This window comes from Elephas maximus, chromosome 1, assembly GCF_024166365.1.
Source record: "Elephas maximus indicus isolate mEleMax1 chromosome 1, mEleMax1 primary haplotype, whole genome shotgun sequence".
In the NCBI taxonomy this organism is placed as follows: Eukaryota; Metazoa; Chordata; class Mammalia; order Proboscidea; family Elephantidae; genus Elephas; species Elephas maximus.
In genome coordinates, this window is record NC_064819.1 from 69,922,545 (window position 1) to 69,945,094 (window position 22,550).

General features: G+C 37.4%; 1 protein-coding gene across 2 annotated transcripts in view; it reads right to left on the minus strand.

Annotated features, from left to right (window-relative positions):
• Positions 1-22,550, minus strand: part of LOC126076216 (uncharacterized) — a 277,867-nt gene that overhangs the window by 81,624 nt on the left and 173,693 nt on the right. The window contains exon 6 of one of the 2 annotated variants that reach the window (XM_049884807.1): positions 3,884-3,996. The exons of the other annotated variant lie outside the window; for it this stretch is intronic. The gene's annotated coding sequence lies outside the window, so the exon portion shown is untranslated. The remainder of the gene's footprint in view (positions 1-3,883; positions 3,997-22,550) is intronic. 2 annotated transcript variants of the gene reach the window in all.

Here is a 22,550-nt window from a genome sequence, read left to right on the forward strand (position 1 = left end):
TTGAAAACCAAGAGGAAATTGATAAATTCTGAGAAACACTCTACCTACCTGTCATGAATTCAACTGTGTCCCCAAAAAACATGTGTCAACTTGGTTAGGCCATGATTCTGAGTATTGTGTGGTTGCTTTCTATTTTGTGATAGCAATTTTATGTTAAAGAGGATCAGGGTGTGATTGTAACAGCCTTACTAAGGTCACATCCCTAATCCAATGTAAAGGGAGTTTCCTTGGGGTGTGGCCTGCACCATCTTTTATCTTACAAGAGATAAAAGGAAAGGGAAGCGAGCAGAGAGGGGGACTTCATACCAACAAGAAAGCAGCACCTGGAGCAGAGCACCTGAGAAGCTCCTCGACCAGGGGAAGATTGAAGACAAGGATCTTCCTCCAGAGCTGACAGGGAGGGGAAGGCTTCCCCTGGAATTGATGCCCTGAATTTGGACTTATACCCTACTAGATTGTGAGAGAATAAATTTATCTTTGTTAAAGCCAGCCACTTGTGGTAGTTCTGTTACGGCAGCACTAGATGACTAAGGCACTACCTAAACTAACAAAAGCTGAGGTAGAAAATCTGAACAAATCCATAGCAGAACAAGAAATTAAAGAGATTATTTTTAAAAACTGCCAATGAAATAAAGCCCTGGCCCCGTCAGTTTCACTTGAGAATTCTACCGAACATTTAGAGAAGAGTTGACACCAGTGCTACCCAAACTATTCCAGAAGATAAAAAGGAAGAAATACTCCTGAATTCATTCTATGAAGCAAGTATAACCCTGACACCAAAGTCAGGCAAAGGCACCACAAAAAAATAAAATTATAGACCAATATCTGTCATGAATATTGCTGCAAAAATCCTCAACAAAATTCTAGCCAATATAATCCAACAGCATATGAAAAAAATAATGTCATGACCAAGTGGGATTACCAACAGATACACAAGGATGGTTCATCACTGGAAAATCAATGTAATCCATCACATTTAAAAAAAAAATAAAAGGAAAAGAATCACATGATCATATCAATCAATGAAAGAAAGGCATTTGATAAATTCCAACATCGATTCCTGATAAAAACTCTCACCAAAATAGGAATAAAATGGAAATTCCTTAACTAATTAAGGGCATATACACAAAACCTACGGCCAACATTATTCTCAATGGAGGGGGACTGAAAGCATCCCCCCTGGGAATGGGAACCAGATAAAGATGCCTTTTATCACTACTCTTATTCAACATTGTACTGGAAGTCCTAGTTAGAGCAATTAGACAAGAAAGGGAAATAAAGGACACCCAAATTGGTAAGAAAGAAGTAAAACTATTCCTATTTGCAGATGATATGATCCTATACATAGAAAATCCCAGAGAATCCATAAGGAAGCTACGGAAATTAATAGAAGGATTCAGCAAAATGACAGGGTGCAAGATCAACATTCAAAAATCAGTGGGATTCCTCTACACTAACCAAGAGAACTCTGAAAAGGAAATCAGGAAAATAATATCATTTATAATACCTCCCCCCAAGATAAAATACTTAGGAATAAACCTAAGTAGGGATGCAAAAGACTTGTACAAAGAAAACAAAAGAGACCTTCATAAATGGAAAAACATACCATGCCCATGGATAGGAAGATTTAACATTGTGAAAATGTCAATACTACCCAAAGTAACCTATAAAAACAATGCAATCTTGATCCAAATTCCAATATTTTTTAATGAGATTAAAAAATGGATCACAAACTTTATATGGAAAAGAAAGAGCCCCTGGGTAATTAAAACATTAGTGAAAAAGAAGAACAAAGTAGGAGGCTTTACACTAACCAATCTCAGAACCTACTACACAGCTACGGTAGTCAAAACAGCCTGGTACCAGTACAACGACAGACACATACACCGATGAAACAGAATTGAGAACCCAGGAATAAAACCATTCACCTATAAACACCTGATCTTTGGCAAAGGGTCAAAGTCTTTTAAATGGGGAAGAGATAGTCTCTTCAACAAATAGTGCTGGAAAAACTGGATATCCATTTGCAGAAAAATGAAACAGGAACCATACCTCACTGCATACACAAAAACTAACTCAAAAGGGATCAAAGACCTAAACGTGAAACCTAAAATTATAAAGTTGATGAAAGAAATCATAGGGACAATGCTAGGGGCCCTAATTTATGGCATAAATAGGCTATTAAGCATAAATAAAAATGCACAAACTCCAGAAGATAAACTAGATAACTGCGACCACCTAAAAACTAAATACTTATGCTCATCAAAAGATGTTACCTAGGAGGAAAAAGAGAAGCAACAGACTGGAAAAAAAACCTTTGGCAACAACATATTTGATAAAGGCTTAATCTCTAAAATATACAGAAAACTTCAAAAACTCAACAATAAAAAAAATGCAACCCAGTTAAAAAAATGGGCAAAGGACATGAACAGACACTTCACCAAAGATGAAAAGATGCTTGAGATCATTAGTCATTAACCAAACCAAACCAAACCCAGTGCCGTCGAGTCGATTCTGACAAAATCAAAACTATAATGAGATACCATCTTACCCCTGCAATAATAGCACTGATCAAAAATTCAGAAAACGATAAACACTGGTGAGGTTTTGTGGAGATTGGAACTCTTATACACTGCTGGAGGGAATGGAAAATGGCACAACAACTATGGAAAATAATATGGCGCTTCCTTGTAATGTTTGAAATAGAAATACCATACGATCCAATAATCCCACTTCTAGGAATATATCCTAGAGAAATAAAAGCCATCACATGAATAGACATATGCACATTCATGTTCATTGCAGAATTATTCACAATAGCAAAAAGATGGAAACAACCTAAGTACCCATCAAGTGATGAATTATGGTACATGCACACAATGGAATACTACACAACAGTAAAGAACAATGATGAATCAGCAAAACATCTCACAACATGGATTAATCTGGAAGGCATTATGCTGAGTGAAATAAGTCAATCACAAAAGGGCAAGTATTGTATGGAACCACTATTATAAAGTCAAGAAAAGGTTTACACACAAAAAGAAATAATCTTTGATGGTTATAAGGGAAGAGAAATGGAAAGGGAATATCACTAACTAGACAGTAGACAAGTCTTAATTTTGATGAAGGGAAAGACTATACACGACATAGGGGAAGTCAACACAACTTGAACAGGGTAAAGGAAGACACCTAGAGGGACACACACACAAAAAGAGGCAACCATAATAAATACTACGGCATATACCCCACTGTGACAAGAGTGAAAGCAAGAAATAACTTGCAAGCAGATGCACAGGCAGGTACATATGCTGAACAGGCGAAGAAGGGTGTATAGGAGTATACCCACGTACCCCTATAGGTTAGGCTGTTGATAGTTTTACATACTTATTTGTATGTACAGCGGGCAATTTATATATAAATAACATAGCACCAAGGGGCACAGTCATAAAAGCATCCTAGACATGTCCAAACACCTTGAGGGATGAGTTACTGGGACTGAAGGCTGGGGACCATGGTCTTGGGGGACATCTAGGTCAATTGGCATAATGTATTTCTTAAAGAGAATGTTCTATATGCTACTTTGGTGAGTTGTATCTGGGGTCTTAAAAGCATGTGAGTAGCCATCTAATATACATCCATGGGTCTCATTCCATTTGGAGCAAAAGAGAATGAAGAAAACCAAAGACACAAGGAAAATTTTAGTCAAAAGGATAAATGGACCACATGAACCACAGCCTCCACCAACCTGAGCCCAGGAGAACTAAATGGTGCCTGGTTATCACCACCAACTGCTCTGACAGGGATCATAATAGAGGGTCCTGGACAGAGCTGGAGAAAAATGTAGAACAAAATTCAATTAACAAAAAAGACCCAGACTTACCATTCTGACAGACACCGGAGGGACTCCCACGGCTATGGCCCCTAGGTACACCCTGCTAACTCAAACCTGAAGCCACTCCGGAAGTTGACCTTTCAGCCAAAGATTAGACAGGTCTATAAAACAAACAATAACACAGGTGAGAAACATGCTTCTTGGATCAATCAGATATACAAGACCAAATGGGCAACACCTGCCCAAAAGCAACGATAAGAAGGCAAGAAACAACAGAAAAACTGGACAAACGGACACAGGGAGCCCCAGGGGGAAAGGGGGAGAGTACTGACGCATTGTGGGGATTGCAACCAATGACATGAAACAATTTGTGTATAAAGTTTTGCATGAGAAACTAATTTGCACTGCAAACTTTTACCTAAATAAAGCACAATAAAATAAAATAAAAAAATGAGAAGAAAAAAAGGCTTAAGTATTAAACATTTGTTTGTAGCCTTCTTTTCCTTTTATGGAATGTATTTGGGCTCTTTATCATTTTCTTTTTACGTCATCTGTCTAGTAAATAATGACCCCTCTTTAGACACGTTCCCCATGTTTTATCATTTTACTTGGATCCACAATCAACACCCATGTTAGCAGCAGTCAAGAAATCAAAAGACGCACTGCATTAGGTAAATCTGCAGCAAAGGACCTCTTTCAAGTGTTGAAAAGCAAGAATGTCACCCTGAGGACTAAGGTGCGCCTGACCCAAGCCATGGTATTTTCAATCGCATCGTATGCAATTGAAAGCTGAACGATGAATAAGGAAGACCGAAGAAGAATTGATGCCTTTGAATTGTGGTGTTGGCGAAGAATATTGAATATACCATGGACTTCCAAAAGAAACAACAAATCTGTCTTGGAAAAAGTACAACCAGAGTGCTCCTTAGAAGCAAGGATGGTGCAACTGCATCTTACGTACTTTGGACATGATGTCAGGAGGGATCAGTCTCTGGAGGAGGACACCATGCTTGGTAAAGTACAGGGTCAGCAGAAAAGAGGAAGACCCTCAACGAGGTGGATTGGCACGGCGGCTACAACACTGGGCTCAAGCATAACAACAATTGTGAGCATGGCACAGGACCAGGCAGTGTTTCATTCTTTGGTACATAGGGTCACTATGAGTTGGAACCGACTTGACAGCACCTAACAACAACAACTTTAGACATGTGGCAGACACTGTTGGTTGCCCACACATCTACTGCATTCTTCTCCACTGACTGGACCCAAATTTTGTTCCAATACCAGGGAGGCATCATGTTTAGTAAAGGTAGGCTTAGCTTCAAGAGATGAACCATTTTTGGTCTAAGTCATAGGACTCCTGTTCCCCTTTACCAGTGATGGCTCTGAGGAGGAAGTATGGCTGAGTTTATACCTCAAAGACCTGAGGGAATACGTAAAGAAAGTGCTCCTGGGGAAGATTTTCTTCCTCAATCAAAAGAGAAAAGTACTGGAGGAAATTTCCCCTTGACCTTGACATGTGGGAATGTATGTGATGTTTCATGTTGCGATGGACATCTGGTAACTGTGAGGGAAAAGTAGAGAGAATGACAATCAGAATTTTTCTTCAAGAATACCAAATTGTGATGAAGTAAATCAAAATCTTCCTGGCTGGTCTTTGATTAGAAAATGATAATGAATCCTGGAACTGCTGACAACATAAGGTAAATGCCACTACAGTTATGCGTGGCTTAACAACCACAATATTTCTGTGAGATAGGATATTACGTGATCTGGACATTGTGGAACACTGTATTATATACAGGCAATCCCCAAATTACGAACGAGTTTTGTTCCGATGTCTGTCTTTAAGTCAAATCTGTACATTAGTTGGAATAGTCAGGTACGGTTCGTATATAATGCCAGTCAAATGTTTGTCTTAGCATATAGTATATAGTATACCTTTCTACGTATAAAAAACAGATACACTAAAGCATCTTTAACATAATAATACATTTATAATAATACTAATGTTCTGATGTGTGTCACAAAGTAGCACCCTTTTGTTATTAAGAACTATTGTACGTACCTCAAATTTTTAATCTAATAGACTTTATGGGGCTAGGTTCATAACTACCACATGTATGTAAGTTCTATCGGGGTTTCTGAACTCTCTTATAGCTTTATGGGACCACAGACATATGTGTAATCGGATGTTGCCCAAATGGATGTTATGCAGTGTATGACTCTATTTTGCATAAAACCTTCAGAGGTTTCTTATCCCACTTGGAGTAGAAACCAAGGTTTCACAACAACCTGAAATTATTCTGCGTGATCTGGTCCCAGTTAGCAGTCTGATCTCAGCTCCAATTCCCTTGGCCTTTGCTCACTCTGGTTCAGCTGTACAGGCTTCTTTGTTGTTCCATAGAGGAAGCCTCAATGCTTCTACAGATTAGGTAAAGATACCGGCATGGCTTGTGACCCTCACTAGTGACCGTAAAGAAATAAAAAATAAATCACTATTATTTTCTATTCTCTTACCCTGATATATTTCTTCTTACAACTCATCAACTGATGTCATATATATTTCTTTATTGTTCGTCTCCTCCCACTGCTACATGAAATCCACGTGATTAAGGCCTTCGTTCACTGCCTTAGATTCACAATGTCCAGACAAGTGCCTGGCTAATAGTACCTACCACTGTATTTATTGAATGAAGAATAAATCAATAAAATCAATAATAATTCCCTTGCTGCTCATTTGTTGACTGGAGCTGAGAGTTGCCAGAGTCCATTCTCCAACCTCTGAGGACTCCTCCAGTTAGCTGAGGATTCCTCCTTTCTGTTTTCCAGATCCAAGGAGGGGAAGGGGGAGAAAGGAACAATACAGCCATTTACATTAATGTAATGGCCATTAATTTACATAGTGGTGTTCTGAAGTTTTATCCTGAAGCCATAGAGTTATACCACTCCTCCGGGGTAGGTATAAGTCCTTCTGAGTCACCACTTGGGCTACAGTGTCTCTCCACGTTTCAACATGTGGACCCAAAAGTCCCCTGTGAGGGCAGCACTCGTCACTCATCCTTCTTACAAGGCCACACATTGAGTTTTTAGTGTTACAGAGATATTTCAGTGAAGTAGTTCCTTTAGATTTTACTCATATCATATTACTTCCTTTTAAAACCAGTTGCCATTGAGTTGATTCCAACTCATGACGACCTCATGTATTGCAGAGTAGAGCTGTTCTCTACAAGATTTTCAAGGATGTGACCTTTTGGAAGCAGATCGCCAGGCCTTTCTTCTGAGGCTCCTCTGGGTGTGTTTGAACTGCCAACCTTTCCATTACCAGTCAAACGCATAACAATTTGCACCACTCAGGGACTCCTGTCTTCCTTTAGTACTTCTTAAAATTCAGGCAAAAATCTTGTGGGCTGGATTGGAAGACATGAATGATCAAGTATCTGGGCTCTCAAATCATCGCTTCCCTCTGATCTGACCCTCTAATAATTGGACCAAGTCAAGGTAACTTGACTTTATCTTCTCTAAGGTTCTCAGACTCATATATAAGAAGCTCTCTGGGTCTACTCAGTCAATCTTATTTCTAAGACACAGTCACACAGTTTTGAATGAAAGTTAGAACAGCAGTGAATCTCAAGTAGTAAAGACCCTTCCTAAAAGGATATGTCAATGTCTCTGAGATCCCCAACCATTTGCTGGGAAAGTATTAGAAACATTTAGAAGTTATTTTGGTTAGCTTGAGTTCACAGGATTCCACTAAAGGGGAACGCCACCACAGAAAACTTAAATCAGCATGTGGAGGAAGTGTGTGGTTTGGGTTAGATGAAGTCTCTGGCTGACCAAGGAATTCAAGATCTGAGAATTCCTGAAGGTAAAGTAAGTGTCTATCTTGCTTTAACTGGTGTCTCCCAAACATATTTGACCACACGACACTTTTTTCCTGTCACACATGGAAAATATTGAGTTACTCTCTGTTTTCCTGTTTTGGCAAGGACACTAAAAATAATTTAATTTTACTTTGATGACTAAAGAAAATATGACCATAGAGTCATCATCTAGGATATGGATAATAGTACTAGTATGGGGCTGTACATTTGAAAATTTAGGAGGCTAAGCAGCATTCATACTCACAGCATGCTATGGAAGTTATTTTTAATAAAAATATCCACTATAAATTTGCATTTTTGAGATTTTGCTCATTCTGCTAAAATTCAAACATAAAAAACCATTTAGGATGAACTAGATTGTAGTTAACCGAGACTGAACTTTGAGTAACATCTGAGCATCCTGCCACAGCATGTGCAAAGTCACCCATCTGAAATCAGTTACCACGGAGTCATTCTAACTCATGGTGACCTGACGTATGCCAGAATAGAGCTGTACTCCATAGGCTTTTCAATGACTCCTCTCTCAGAAGTAGATCACCAGGCCTTTCTTCCAAGGTACCTCTGTGGACTTGAACCTCCAACCTCTTGGTTAGCCACTAAGAATGCTAACCATTTGCCCCACCCAGAGATTCCTATACAAAGTAAAGAAGCATGCTAATACACATACAGAATAACACTGACTTTTAGGATACAAGAATCCATAAAGAAGATAAAACATATTCATAGATGTCCATGGAAAGATTACAATAGTGGACAAGCATTCATAATGGAAACAATGACATATCCTATAGACATTATATCAGTACTAATTTCAAGAATAGCCCATGAAACAAGTAACGATTGGTATTTCTAATTTTTCTGTAGGATATCCGGGCAGAAAGTTAATAATCTCTTTCTAAAACTGCCTATTTTCACACAAAGTTAGCCTCTTGATGCTTATCTATAAGAGCTCAGAAGCACTATTTTGGAAACCTCAATTCATATCCCTGGAGCCACTTTTGTTGAAACTTTGCACACTTGAATGCTACTGACTGATCTTATCTTGTAAAGTAGAGCAGATAGATCAACTCCAGAGGGACCTGATAGGCGTTGTTCATTACATATAGGTGGGCCTGGGCAAAAAACATTGATTTTGAAATGCCAAGACTTTTTTTCCTGGTACCTCAAGGAAGTCTTCCAGAAACATAGGAAATGGTAGACGGGAATACCTTATAAAAGAGTCTATCAGGAGGCCTACCGCCAATATCCAATCCACCTTTAATAGTCATATAGGAATTCTGGTATGCATTATTATATTTATCGTGGTTCACATTTTGATTATTACTAAGATTATGACGTTATGATCATTCTCCCCTTTACATCAATTGCTTTATCTGTGTCATCCTATACTACTGTATGTACATTTTTATCAAAATTATCACATTCTTTATAAACCAAATCAAAACAAACCCAGTGCCGTCGAGTCGATTCCGACTGATAGTGACCCTATAGGACAGAGTAGAACTGCCCCATAGAGTTTCCAAGGAGCACCTGGCAGATTTGAACTGCCAATCCTTTGGTTAGTAGCTGTAATACTTAACTACTACGCCACCAGGGTTTCCCACATTCTTCATAAGTACTCTTATTCACACAAGGCTTTGCTCTGCATTTTATTTGTTCTGTATTCAAGCAACAGACTTTGTCTAACTGACAAGTATTTTAATATATTGTTTAGTAAATGCTTATGGTCTATTCAGAATTTATGCTTTGGAATTATAAATCAAAAGAATTATCCCTATTTTAAAGAACATATATGTTCTTTTTTAGGGTGATAAGACATTTGTATATGTTCAGGAACATATTCAGCTCAACAAACATTTCTTATTGATTACTGTAGTAGGCAATGGGGGAAATAAATATTTACTAAGCTTGTGCTATACATCAGGTACTTGACATGCTTATTTAATTTGGCATTCAGAACAGCTCTGTGAGGAATATGTCATGGCTTTCATTTTAAAAATTAAGAACAGAATCAGAGGATTTAAATAATGGGCTGAGATCACTTAGCTGATTTTCTCATTATGTAAAAGTGGGACGGGTATGGGGTGTGTGAACCCCACAGTTCAGGCGTTTCCCTTACGTTCAGTGATAACAATACTAGGTGTCCTGTTATTAGATGTGAAGTTCTTTTCTAAAGAAATTCACAGAAAATTATCAGGGTGGGCTGCTATAGAAAGGACAGACTTCACGGGAAGTGGTGGAGTTTGAGCTGAGCTTTAAACGTTGGACGGCATTTGTACAGGCAGAGAAGTCAGCAGTACCCAAGATGAGGAGGCCTGTATAGACGAAGGCATGGAGATGAACGTGAACTTGGCCTATCCAGTGGTCAGTGAGGTGCATATCCTTGTGGAGGTAAGCATTCAGTTTAGGAGTCAATATAATAGTGACCTATGATTCTGTGGGTGCCTAGGTGGTACAAAGAATTTGTGATCTACTATTAACCTAAAAGGTGGTGGTTCGAAACCACCCAGTGGTGCCACAGGGGAAAAAAAAAAGTCCTAGTGATCTGTTTCTGTAAAGATTACAGCCAATAAAACCCTCTGGAGCTGTTCTCCTCTATCGCACTTGGGGTCACCACGAGTCAGAATTGACTCAATGGTAAGGGGTTTTGGGTTTTATGATTCTATGGTTATTTTTATGCTATGTTAATGCACCATCAATTGTAGATGACAGAGATTAATGAAATGATAAAAATGATGTTATTTTGTTAGCTGCTATGAAGTCAGTCTCATGCACAGTGAAACAAAACACTGCCCAGTCCTGTGCCATCCCCATGATTAGATGTGGATTGCACTGTTATGATCCTGTTTTAGTTACCTAGTGTTGCTATAACAGAAATACCATGAGTAGATTGTTTTAGCAAACAGAAATTTATTTTCTCACAGTTTGGGAATCCAGAGCACCAGCTCTAGAGGAAGGCTTTCTCTCTGTGTCAGCTCTGGGGAAAGTCCTTGTCTCTTCAGCTTCTATTTCCCGGTTCCTTGGAGGTCTCCATGTGGCTTGGCATCTATCTTCACCCAGCTCTGCTTGCTTAATATGCTTCTTTTATGTCTTGTAGGAGATTGACTCAAGACATACCCTACACTAATCCAGCCTCTTTAACATTACAAAGACAACCCATTTCCAAATGGGATTATAACCACAGGCATAGAGGTTAGGGTTTACAACATATATTTTCGGGGAACACGATTGAATCCATAACAGATCCATAGGGTTTTCAATGGCTGATTTTGAGTAGATTACGAGGCCTTTCTTCCTAGTCCATCTTCATCTGAAAGCTTCACTGAAGTCTGTTCACCATCGTAGAAGAACACAAGTTTCTATTGGAAGATGGGCGGTGGGTTTCCATGAGGTGCATTGGCCAGGAATTGAACTGGGTCTCCTGATGGAAAGTGAGGATTCTACCATTAAACCACCACTGCCCCTGATAACAATAATAGTTGCAATCATTTATTGAGTATACACATTTTGCCAAGTAGTACGCTAAGCACATGTACCGTTTAATTTAATCTTCACAACAATGTCAAAAGATAGTTCTACACATATTGAACATTTGAGGAAATAAGGTCAAACGGAGATCAAGCCATTATGCTTGCCCATCATCAAGTACCGCTCATAATGGAAAGTTGGCTTTTGAAGCTACATCAAAGACAGGGAGTTAGACACAAGCGAAATCCTGGTTGTCAAAATGTGCTGGAGTTTATGGATTTATTAAATAATACTAATGAAGAGAATTTTAGAGAACTTTGGCAATGAGGTAAAATTTACCCTTTTTTATAAGCAAGAAAACTGAGGCCCAAAGTAGCTAATGTTCCATGCCATAGGCTGAGCTAAAGCCATAATCTTGGTGTATGGGTTTCCAATCTAATATTCTTCTCATTGATGTTATCCTAAGTCAAAACACATTTTAAAAGTAACAATATTGCAAAGGTCTGTGTCAAATTCATCTTAATATTCTAAGAAGGAAATGTTGCTTCTCCTCACACAACTAATAATATATATATATTTTTGAGAATTTTCTGTATTCCCTCAACAAACCACACTAAGATCTTTTTTTTTTTTTTGTAGAATGATAAATTCTACAGCTTATGAAATTGAAATGTATTTTGCTAGTTTAATGTTCAACATCTTTAACTACCATATTTTACATAAATAACACGTGGCTTCTACATTTGTTTGCCAACTGCTTCCTCCCCCCCCATCCCATGTTGTTTGGGTAACAATATGGTATAAATAGTGAAAACAGCCTTTTGAATTCACTTCAAATGAGAGAACTAAATTATGGCTGGATGGTGTCATTAATAATAATAACTGGACCAGGGGAGGAAGTTAACAAGGGTCAACAACACCTCTCCTCTTTGAAATAGAAAAATAATTGCAGAAAATATTCTTAATTCCCCCCAAAAGTAGGAAAAATAAAATAAAAACTAATAAAAAAAAAAAAGATATCCCACAAGCAGATGGATGTTAATATTTCAGGAAAAGCAAAGTAAAACAAAAAGAGAGAGTGAAAAGGATAAAAGAAATTAGAAAATGTTGACTTATCTAAACATTATTTTTATCCCAAAACCTTGATACCTTGACATAGTACTCATTTTTAGGTAGACACCAAGTTCCTTTTTCCCATAAAAGTACCTTTACACATCTTGTCTTGGAATAATTGATTGGAACCCTAGTGATACAGATAAGAGCCTGGCTGCTAACCAAAATGTCAGCAGTTCAAATCCACCAGCCGCTTCTTGGAAACACTATGTGGGAGTTCTACTCTGTTCTATCAGGTTGCCATGAGTCATAATCAACTAGACGGCGATGGGCTTGTTTTTTTTTTTTTTGGCTTGTTTAACTCTCCAAAGCTTATCAATTTGATTGATGAATTATGTGGTCATTTTGAATGAACATGTTTTGAGTGAACTGAAGAATATACTAGACAAAGCAAGTACTTGGAATTTCAAAGGGATTTGGTGATCATTTCTGGGATTAGGAGATAGGGTGTGTACTTAGGAAAATGAAGATGATGGTAAATCTGTAAACCTCACAGTCTGTTTCAGATGATGTTTTTACACTGACGAAGAACACACTGGTACATCAGTTTTATTGCCAACATTTCTCTATTGCCATCACGATTTAAGGGGAAGAGTTTTGTTTTTCTTTCATAGGTTGGCAATAAGTAGTTATCACACTTGTATTTTAAGAAGGGAAAAAGTCCATAAAGCTTTTGTCATTGTACTAGGTCACTGGAAATTTTAGCTAAATAACAACTGTACCGCGACACTCTGAGGGAATGAAAAACATAGTCAATTTAGGAAAATGGACATGGATTTAGAAAGGGTAAGATTAAAGGACCTGAACTACAAAAAAAGTGGAGTAAACAAATTACAGTTCAGATTAAGGAGTCGAATAGATGATATAGAATCCAAGCCAGGGGAGTTCATATTTTAAACATTTACCAAATTAATAGAGTAATTTGAGTCCATACATTACATTGTGAATAGGTTATCTACTACAAGATCCCTGTTGTTGATCTCTGTTGTTATTAGTCACCTTTGAGACAATTACAATTCATAGTGACCCCACGTGTGCAGAGTAGAAATGCTTCATAAGGTTTTCAAGGCTGTAACCTTTCAGAAGCAGATTGCCAGGCCTTACTTCTGAGGTGCCTCTAGGTGGGTTTGAGCTGCCAACCTTTCAGTTAGTAGTCAAGAGCTTAACCATTTGCCCTGATCCCTGCACTTTGTAAATGTAGTTGTCCCCTTGAACATACAAAGTAACAGAGGATAATGTGAGAGAGAGTTGCTGGTAAAGAACGAAGAAGCCATGATCCCAGTTGAACAGATTTTAGAGTTTAAACCCAGTTCTTTGTTTAATGCATGTGTGTGTGGGAGTGGGGGAGGGGGTTGGTAGCTGTGAAGAATAGCCCAAAAGAAGCCAGCAAGCTGGGAACCAGCTGGGGCAGGGCCATTTCAAGGTAGCCCTAGAGGTGCTATTTAATCACAGATAGTTATACAAATAAATGCTAACTGGAGGGAGCTTAAAGTTTCATTTTTTCTTATGTTAAGCAAGCCAAATGGTGGACGCAGCTGAAAGGTGAACGTCAGCCAGGAGGGATCTTTTTACTTAGCCTCTAAATACTACCACAGACAATTGCTCAAATAACAATTACTAGCCACTATTCTAGAAAATTTCTAGACAGAGGAGATAGTGCCTGATTCTTCCACCTCCTAAACTGCCTCCTGGTGACCCAATTAGAAAGTCAACTAGGACAATTCTACCTCAGAGATAAAGACCTTTGGCTAAAGTGACATAAAATCTCAGGTTTGTTTTCCCTGTGTTATGGATTGAATTTTGTCCACCCAAATATGTGTTGGAATCCTAAATATATTACATACCTGTGGATGTAATATAATGTAATCAGCACACACAATGTAATCTAATGTAATGAAATCATCTTCCATAATCCAATTAAATGTAATGGAATCACTTCTCATAATGCGATCTAATGTGATATGATCAGTTGAGGTCATACAGGTGTAGGGTAAATACTAAACCTTATCACTTCTGAGTTATGTAAAGTCCAGAATAGACATAGAGATATAAATGCATACATACAGTAGAAAACAGATGAGATGCTATCTGGAGGTCGTCTACAAGCAAAGGAACCCCAAGGATAGCCAGCAGTCACCAGAAACTAGGAGAAATGGCAAAGGCCCTGATTTGGATTTTTAGCCTCCAAAACTATGAGAAAATAAATTTCTGTTCTTTAAAGCCACCTACTTGTGGTATTTGTGTTACAGCAGCACTGGGAAACTAAGACAACTCATCCATGAAATGATTCTAAGGTTGTTGTCGATATGAACCCAATATAGCTAGGGTCCTGACCCAATGCCTAGTATACAATAGTATTTAAGAAATCATAGCTGTTAAACTAAAGACTAAATTCCATTACGACTCTTCACTATGTAAGACAGCTCAGTGGGTTCTTACAATACTTGAGAAATACACAAAACCCTTAACAAGACTCTCCTTGCCTGGCATGCCACCAACTTACCACCCCAGCCTCATCTCTTGCCATCCTTTCCCTCAATGAGCTACACTGGATTTCTTTCTGTGTCTTTAGTATAACAAGTCCTTTCCCCATTTCAGGGTCTTTGCACACTTCATTTCTTCTTCCCAAGCCAATTCTTTGCCATTCTTTTCTGCAGAGTTCATACTTAGGCTTTAATTCTCATCTAAATGTCACTTCCCCTTAGAGGTCTTCATTCCCTCTACAGCCTCCCATCACACAACCCAGTTCTCCACAGTACATATTAGTTTATAAGAATAAATATTCTATTTCAAGTTAGGCTTGTTTCATATGTACCTCTCCTGCCATCCTTTCCTAGAAACCCAGTGCCATCGAGTCGATTCCGACACATAGTGACCCTATAGGACAGAGTAGAACTGCCCCATAGGGTTTCCAAGGAGCGCCTAGTGGATTTGAACTGCTAACCCTTTGGTTAGTGGCCGTAGCACTTAACCACTACGCCACCGCCATCCTTTAAGCCCCAGGAAATCCAGAACCTCACCGTTTTGTGTACCACACTGCATCCTTAGTGCCACGTATAGTACCTAAAGCTTATAAGAAACCCTCCCTAGATGTTTGCTAAACCAGCAAACTAACTGACCCTGGTCACTGGTGAAAAGCTTAGTTTTAGGGAAACAGTTCTAATGTTTACGATCTGAAAGAGTTATTACAGTTTCCAAATACCTGAGTATTATATGCAGGCCCAGAAATAAATCCATTTTACTGTATTTTAGACAAAGCACATTCCAGGCATCCAGTGATTAAGATTTTGACCGTTGTTGCTTTTGTTTGTTTACTAAGAAATATACCCATTTTATTATCCTACCACTCAAGAAATATTGTATTTTTAATTTTTTATATATTTTATTGAATATTTTTCTTGTTCAAATGTGTATAGGTAGGCAGATAGCAGATAATAGGTAGATAGATAGATATACAGCAAGAGGGCGAAAAAGAATAAGAATGTGTGTTGTGTATATATATATAAATAAAACTCTGAAAGTCACAAAAGTAAACAAAAAAATCAGTGTTTCCTAACACATGATTTTTTCTAAGGGATACAGAATGTCTCCTTTCTCTCCTATTCTACTCACAGCACACTGTGGCTCTCTGTAAACACTCTATTCAATCAGCATTAGAATCATATGACACACACCAAGCTATAATGCACTGTCATATAGATCCATTTTTTTGTTTTGGCCCATGTGGTGGCGGGGGGGTATACTTACTTTTCTGTACTAAACGTCACATTGTAAGAAGAACATAGTTGGAGCACATTTCTAGAGAGAACCTTTCATTTCATTTTGTCTCCTTCTTGTTTAGTCAAACTAAATTGCAGACCCAGTTGAAAAGTGTCAGTGATTCCCACTCCAATTCATTAACAGTGGTGAAACAGGGAGGGAGCAGGATAAGATTCCTCTAAAATAGAGCAGAGCAATTCCCAGAGGGCAGAACAGGGCGGGCAGAGAAGGGGCTTTCAGAGTGCTCACACAAGGGGCATATTCAACAGGGAGCAAAACGCGCACTAGCAGAGATGGTGGATTGTTATGAGGATAGAGAAGTGGTTAAGTTCAGAAAAAAGAGTGAAAGTAAAGGATTTCACCATTTCAATATATTGTCATAGAACTAATCATTGAGAATTGTCAAGGATGCTGACTAAGAACTCAAAGCCCCCATCTATGAAGTCAGTTCCAATCCTTGTCAAAGCTGAGAAGCAGAAGACTATACTTGGTGACCACCCCCTCCAGTCCAGTAAATGAATTCCTCCAGTGAATCCAGTCCTTAAGATACCTTATTTATCCTAAGGACCAGATGACTTCCCTCCTAAAGTATTATTAGGTGTTGCTACTTCTGTCGTTACTATATCTATAGACTCCTACCACTGATACTATCACTACTTGTACTAATGATACTGAAATCACAATCACTCCAACTACTATCATTTATTAAACCATGCTACATATTGTTGTTTTTGTTGTGTGCTGTCGAGTCTATTCTGACTCATAGGGACCCTATAGGACACAGTAAAGCTGCCCCATAGGGTTTCCTAAGCTGAATCTTTACAGAAACAGATCACAAGGTCTTTTCTCCTGAAGAGCCACTAAGAGGGTTCAAACTGCCAACCTGTAGGTTAGCAGCCAAGTGCTTTAATTCTCACACCACCAGTGCTCGTTGTGTTATGCGAAACGCAGACATACACACTTTTACATACAAGCACATACACATACTTTAATTCTGATAACTGCTTAATGAAGTAGGTTTAATAATACATTTCAATAAATGTGGAAACAAACTCTGTAATACATAAGGATTTTTCCAAGGACACATAAGTAGCAAATAGCAGAGTTGGCATTCCACCCAGTTTGACTCACAAATCTTCATTCTTTCCCATTAGTTTCAAAGAGGATTTGCATTTTCACTAAAGCCTTAAACTGACAGAAACGACCTTAAAGCTAGGTGGTAATATTGGCCATAGTCCCCTTATGCTAAAGGCAGAAGCACTGAGCCAAACTCTACTAAAGTTCTTATACCCCTCGATTACGATGCAATCTTTGCTTTTGTCTCATCAATTCTAAAATGAACCTTGAGCTATTTCAACAGGATTCCTGTCTGAAGCTCACCCTGCTCATATTGCAAATATTCAGTGATCCCATAGTTAACTCAACCATGCCAGGTAAGGGCCTCAGTTATCATTCAGGTTAGGAGATATTTTTTAGTCTTACACTTGCCTCTGGGATTATGACTGAGATGAACACCCCAGCCTTTCCCAGTATCTATGGCCTCGGGACAGGATGAGATACAGCAGGGATTTTGGCTGAAGGGTTCTCCCACAGCTGAATGCCAATGAGACTACTCTAGTGTTGGAAGGGGGTTTTCCAGCATAATGCATTCCCACGGAGGACTTCTTACAACCCACCTGGATTGAATGCCTCCTGTGTGCCCAACACCATGCACTGGGGAAATAATGGCAAAAAGAAGATATACTGTTCTTGCTCTTTTGTAGTTCATGATTAATGATAAAAACAGACATAGAAAAACTCTTTAAATTCATTGTGATTAGAGCTACATGATAGGGCGATATGAAAACGCAGAAAAAGTCTAATGATGAATAGTAAGAATTTAGAGAGTTTAGGGTGAGGGGTATGATAAGGAGTGTCTACCCTTATGTCCAGCAACACCCTATCCTTAAGAAAAGGCAGTAGAAAAAGCATGGAATTTGGAATAAAGAGAAGTTGCTATTGACTAACTTTTCTGTGATCTTGGATAGGGCTTAGTCTTTTATCACCTAACTTTCTTCATTCATAAAATGAACACAATACAACTTTGACTAGCTCGTAGAAAAGATGTGGAAATACTTCATTAACTATCAAGTACCATATACGTTAAAGTTATTAATAACGCAAATATGTCTAAGTCCCCATTTTGATATCTCTGATTGTCATTTGGTAGAGTGCCATGTATACAGATGGTGCTCAATATTTGAGAGTGATTAGAAGCATTCTAGATATACTTCTAGCATAGACATTTTATATTTGTACATATACATGCATGCATAATACACACACGTATATATGTATAAATGTATATCAAACAGTATTTTTCATTTCCTTTTTCTCAGAAGCATCTGTGAGATCATAATAACTACTATCAGCACAATGTCTGAAGCTTTACACAGTGTATTTATTACCTGTTTAAGGTAACACTCTGTGAAATAGGCCGTGCTGATTTTACACATATTTTATAGGAAAGGAAACAGAGTGGCATGTCCCAAAACAGAATCAACATGGTCTGGCTCCAAATTCACTTCTCTTTTAAATATCCTATGTGATTCCCTTTTTAAGGAGAAATTCCTTTTATGAGGCAGGGAGGGAATTTAAGGTATTGTTAAATTCCTGTTCCCACACCAAACTCTGTGGAAGAATAGTTTTTAACAAGGCAATTATTTTAAACTCAAGTTTGAAGAGTTGTAATACATTCTTTGAGTTCTTCCATTAAGTCTCTGCTTATGCTTTTCATGTCTTTCCTTCTTTTTTTTTTTTTTGCTTTCAGGAGTTTTCTCTTACCAATACTTTTGTTTGTTTAAACATTTGATATTTGCCCTTTATCCCCTACTCTAAAGTGGCAACAGTAAATGTCAGCCTCAAATGGTGTTTTATGCCATATTTATGGCCCTAGCCAAATAATAAGATTAACAGATGTGCTATATATAAGAAATTATACTTTAAATGCAGTGAGAGAAAAAATCAGCAAGCGCAACAAAATATAAAGGACAAACACAGCTATGCTTAATGTAAAAACTTGACATGTGATAGTATTAGAATTTAAAAATAGAAAGATGCATGTTGCTAGATAATTGATCGTACAGATTTCAAAAAATTAAATATTTTTTCCTACCTTATGCCATAAAAAATGAATTATGGGTGGATAAAAACTTACAGCTTTTATATCAGAAAATAGAAAGTAATATTTTATTTGGGTAGGAAATAAATTTTACTGTTAAAGCAAGACTTAAAAAAATAAAAACTACAAAAAATAAATGTACTTGACTACATGAAAAATAAAAAAAAAAAAAAAACCTGTGATTTAGAAGGAGTAAAAGGACAAGCTACAAGTAAGAGAATGTATCTGCAATTAATCAACCAAGGATTCAGCATATACCATTATCTTCTCCGAATCTATAGAAATAGACAAACATCCCAGCAGGAAAATGGGCAAGTCACTAAGAACAATTCCTTCCTACACAGATGAGGAAACTCAAATGGCCAAAAGAAATGGAAAGATACTAATCCTATTGGTAATCTGAAAAATGCTAATTAAAATAATTAAACAATTTAACATCCACCAGAATGGCAGAAAATTAAAAATGTGCTTAAGATGACAAAGAGAAAGGGAAATCTCCTCTGATAGTAGAATAAGTATTAGTGTAAGTTCTTTGGATAGCAGTTTTGCAATATTTAATAAAGTTAAGAATATCCATATTCTTTGATCCTAAAATTCTCAATCTGGGTGTATAGCTTAGAAGAACATGTGTGTACTCATAAAGAAACATCCATAAAAATAGTTACAGCAACATTGTTTATAATAGGACAAATAATGGAAATAAGATAAAATAATTTCAGAAGCTTGGGCACATATATACAATCGAAGACTAAATAAAAGCTAAGACCATTGAAACAACTGAATGTATTAATATGAATAATGGCAAAAACATAATGCTGAGTCAAGAAAGCAAGCTGGACAAGAATACATACAACGTAAGATGCATTTGTATAAAACGTCAAAACTTGCGAACAAAACTCTATGTTATTTGTGGATACCTCACTATGTAGTCCTAGTCTGGAAAAGTGCATGGCAATAATGAGTACCAGTTCCAGTGCAGTCGTTATCTCTGAGTGGGAAAGGTTTTGACTGGGTATATAAGGAATATTCAACCACTTCTGAAAAATTTGACTCCTTAAAATTATCTGCAGTAACCATGGCAAAACATTAGGACTTGATAGATCTGAGTAATGGAAACAGATTTCATTTTTAATTCTCTATTCTTTTCATACTTTTGATATATTTTCTAATTTAAAATGGGATAAAAGTTAAAAAAAATCATAAATTAGTTTAATATCACAATAAAATAGAATGCTCTTTTATATTATTAAATATGTAAATATCTAAATTGCACTATGCTTGTCCAATCCCTAAATATTTCATAGAGAAATGCATTGTGTAAATCTGAATTATGTTAATATGTTCCCTCCCCCCAGGGGAAATAATTCAATGAACTTTATTTATGTAGGAATGTTGACAGTAAATTAATAGTATACCCATGGCTTACAATAGTCCAGACAAAGCTTAATAGCACAATAAAGACTGGGCTAATCACCAAACCACTTACCCCCAAAACATGAGTTGATAAATTGGAAACAAATAATCATATAATCTTTACTGGACTAAGGACAAGTTTATGGGTCAGATTATGCTAATAACCTTTTCTTCTCAACACTGAATCTGGATTTCACCTGGGAGCTTTAAATTCTTTTTAACTTCTGTGATGTGGCTCTCTTTCCATTCTCCTCAGCCTTGGAGCTGGTATCAACTTGGCCCTTGACAGCCCACATAGATACCTCAAGGTATTCAAGCATTTTTCAATTTTTTGAGAATTTTTGGACAGGTTTCTGAGAAGTACGGGCACATTTCTTAAGAAAATAGTTTTCAGATAGTTAGAGAGAGGGAGAGAGATGATAGATAACTGCCATCAAGTCAACTCTAACTCATGGAGACCTTACGTAGAATATTGCCCAGTCCTGCATCAACCTTACAATTTCCAGCATATTTGAGTTCATATTGGAGCTATTGTGCCAATCCATCTCATCAAGGGTCTCTTTCTCTCCCTCGCTGGCCCTCTACTTCACCAAACATCATGTCTTCCTCCAGTGATTTATCTCTGCTAGTGATATGTCCAAAGCATTCAAGTCAGAAAATGTTCTGTTGTGAGCCATAAGGTTTTCTTTGGCAAATTTTCAGTAGATAGCCAGACTTTTCTTCCTAGTCTGTCTTAGTCTGGAAGCTCTGCTGAAATCTGGCCATCAAAAATGACCCTGCTGGTATTTACAATATTGGTGGCATAGCTTCCAGCACCACAGCAACACACAAGCCACGACAGTACAACAAAACGACAGATGGGTGGTGGAGTTTTTAATCTACCTTATTATAACATTTGATTTTAAAGTATCTGATTTAATCCTCTGACCAGCATTCTATATATTTTTATTACCATCATTTCATAAATGAGAAAACTGGCTCATTTATGTTCCATGATTTGTTGAAGAAATGATAGGATTTTGATTCAGGTGCAGATCTCCCACATTCAATTACCTAGAGATGCTCTTATATCAGACTGTTTTCCTTAAGGGATCAGGAATAACAAACTGTTGCAGTAAACTGACTGAGTTTTTAGGAAAGGAAGTCAAACTTATACAATGTTATATATGGAGAGAACCTTAGAAATAATCTATTTTAATAGGCTTGTGTTTTTGTCATTTTACTTTTAGATCTTCTCATTAAAAATATTACAGAATGCTTAATTAAATACAAATGGCACATAAGCATAACTTGAAAACAAAAGCCTTTAAAACTTCTACTCCTCAGAAATAACCAGTCTAAGAAATTTGATGCATGTAAATACAACTTTTTCCTGAGAGCATGAAAATAATCATTATTACTACTATCATATTTACATATGATTTACAAATACATACGATGTTTATAAGTTGATTTTTTTCATTTGATATATCATGAGCTTATTTCACTTGTCCATACAGTACATACTTTGTTCTTGTCAAGGGATGTGTAGTTTTTCAGTATTTAACCTGTTGCATATTGATGTGTGGAAACCCTGGTGGCTTAGTGGTTAAGAGCTAGAGCTGCTAACCAAAAAAGTCAGAAGTTTGAATCCACCAGGCACTCCTTGGAAATCCTATGGGGCAGTTCTACTGTGTCCTATAGGGTCACTATGGGTCACTATGGGTCAGAATCCACTAGAAGCAATGGGTAATGGTTTATATTGAGGCGTATTTAGAAAACTTTCAATGGTTGCTGTTATGGACTGAATTATATCCCCACAAAATATATGTTAGAATACTAACCTCTATACATGTGAATATAATACCATTTGGGAAAAGAGCTTGCTTTGTTATGTCAGTGAGGTCCTATCAGTATAGACTGTGTCCTAAACCCAATC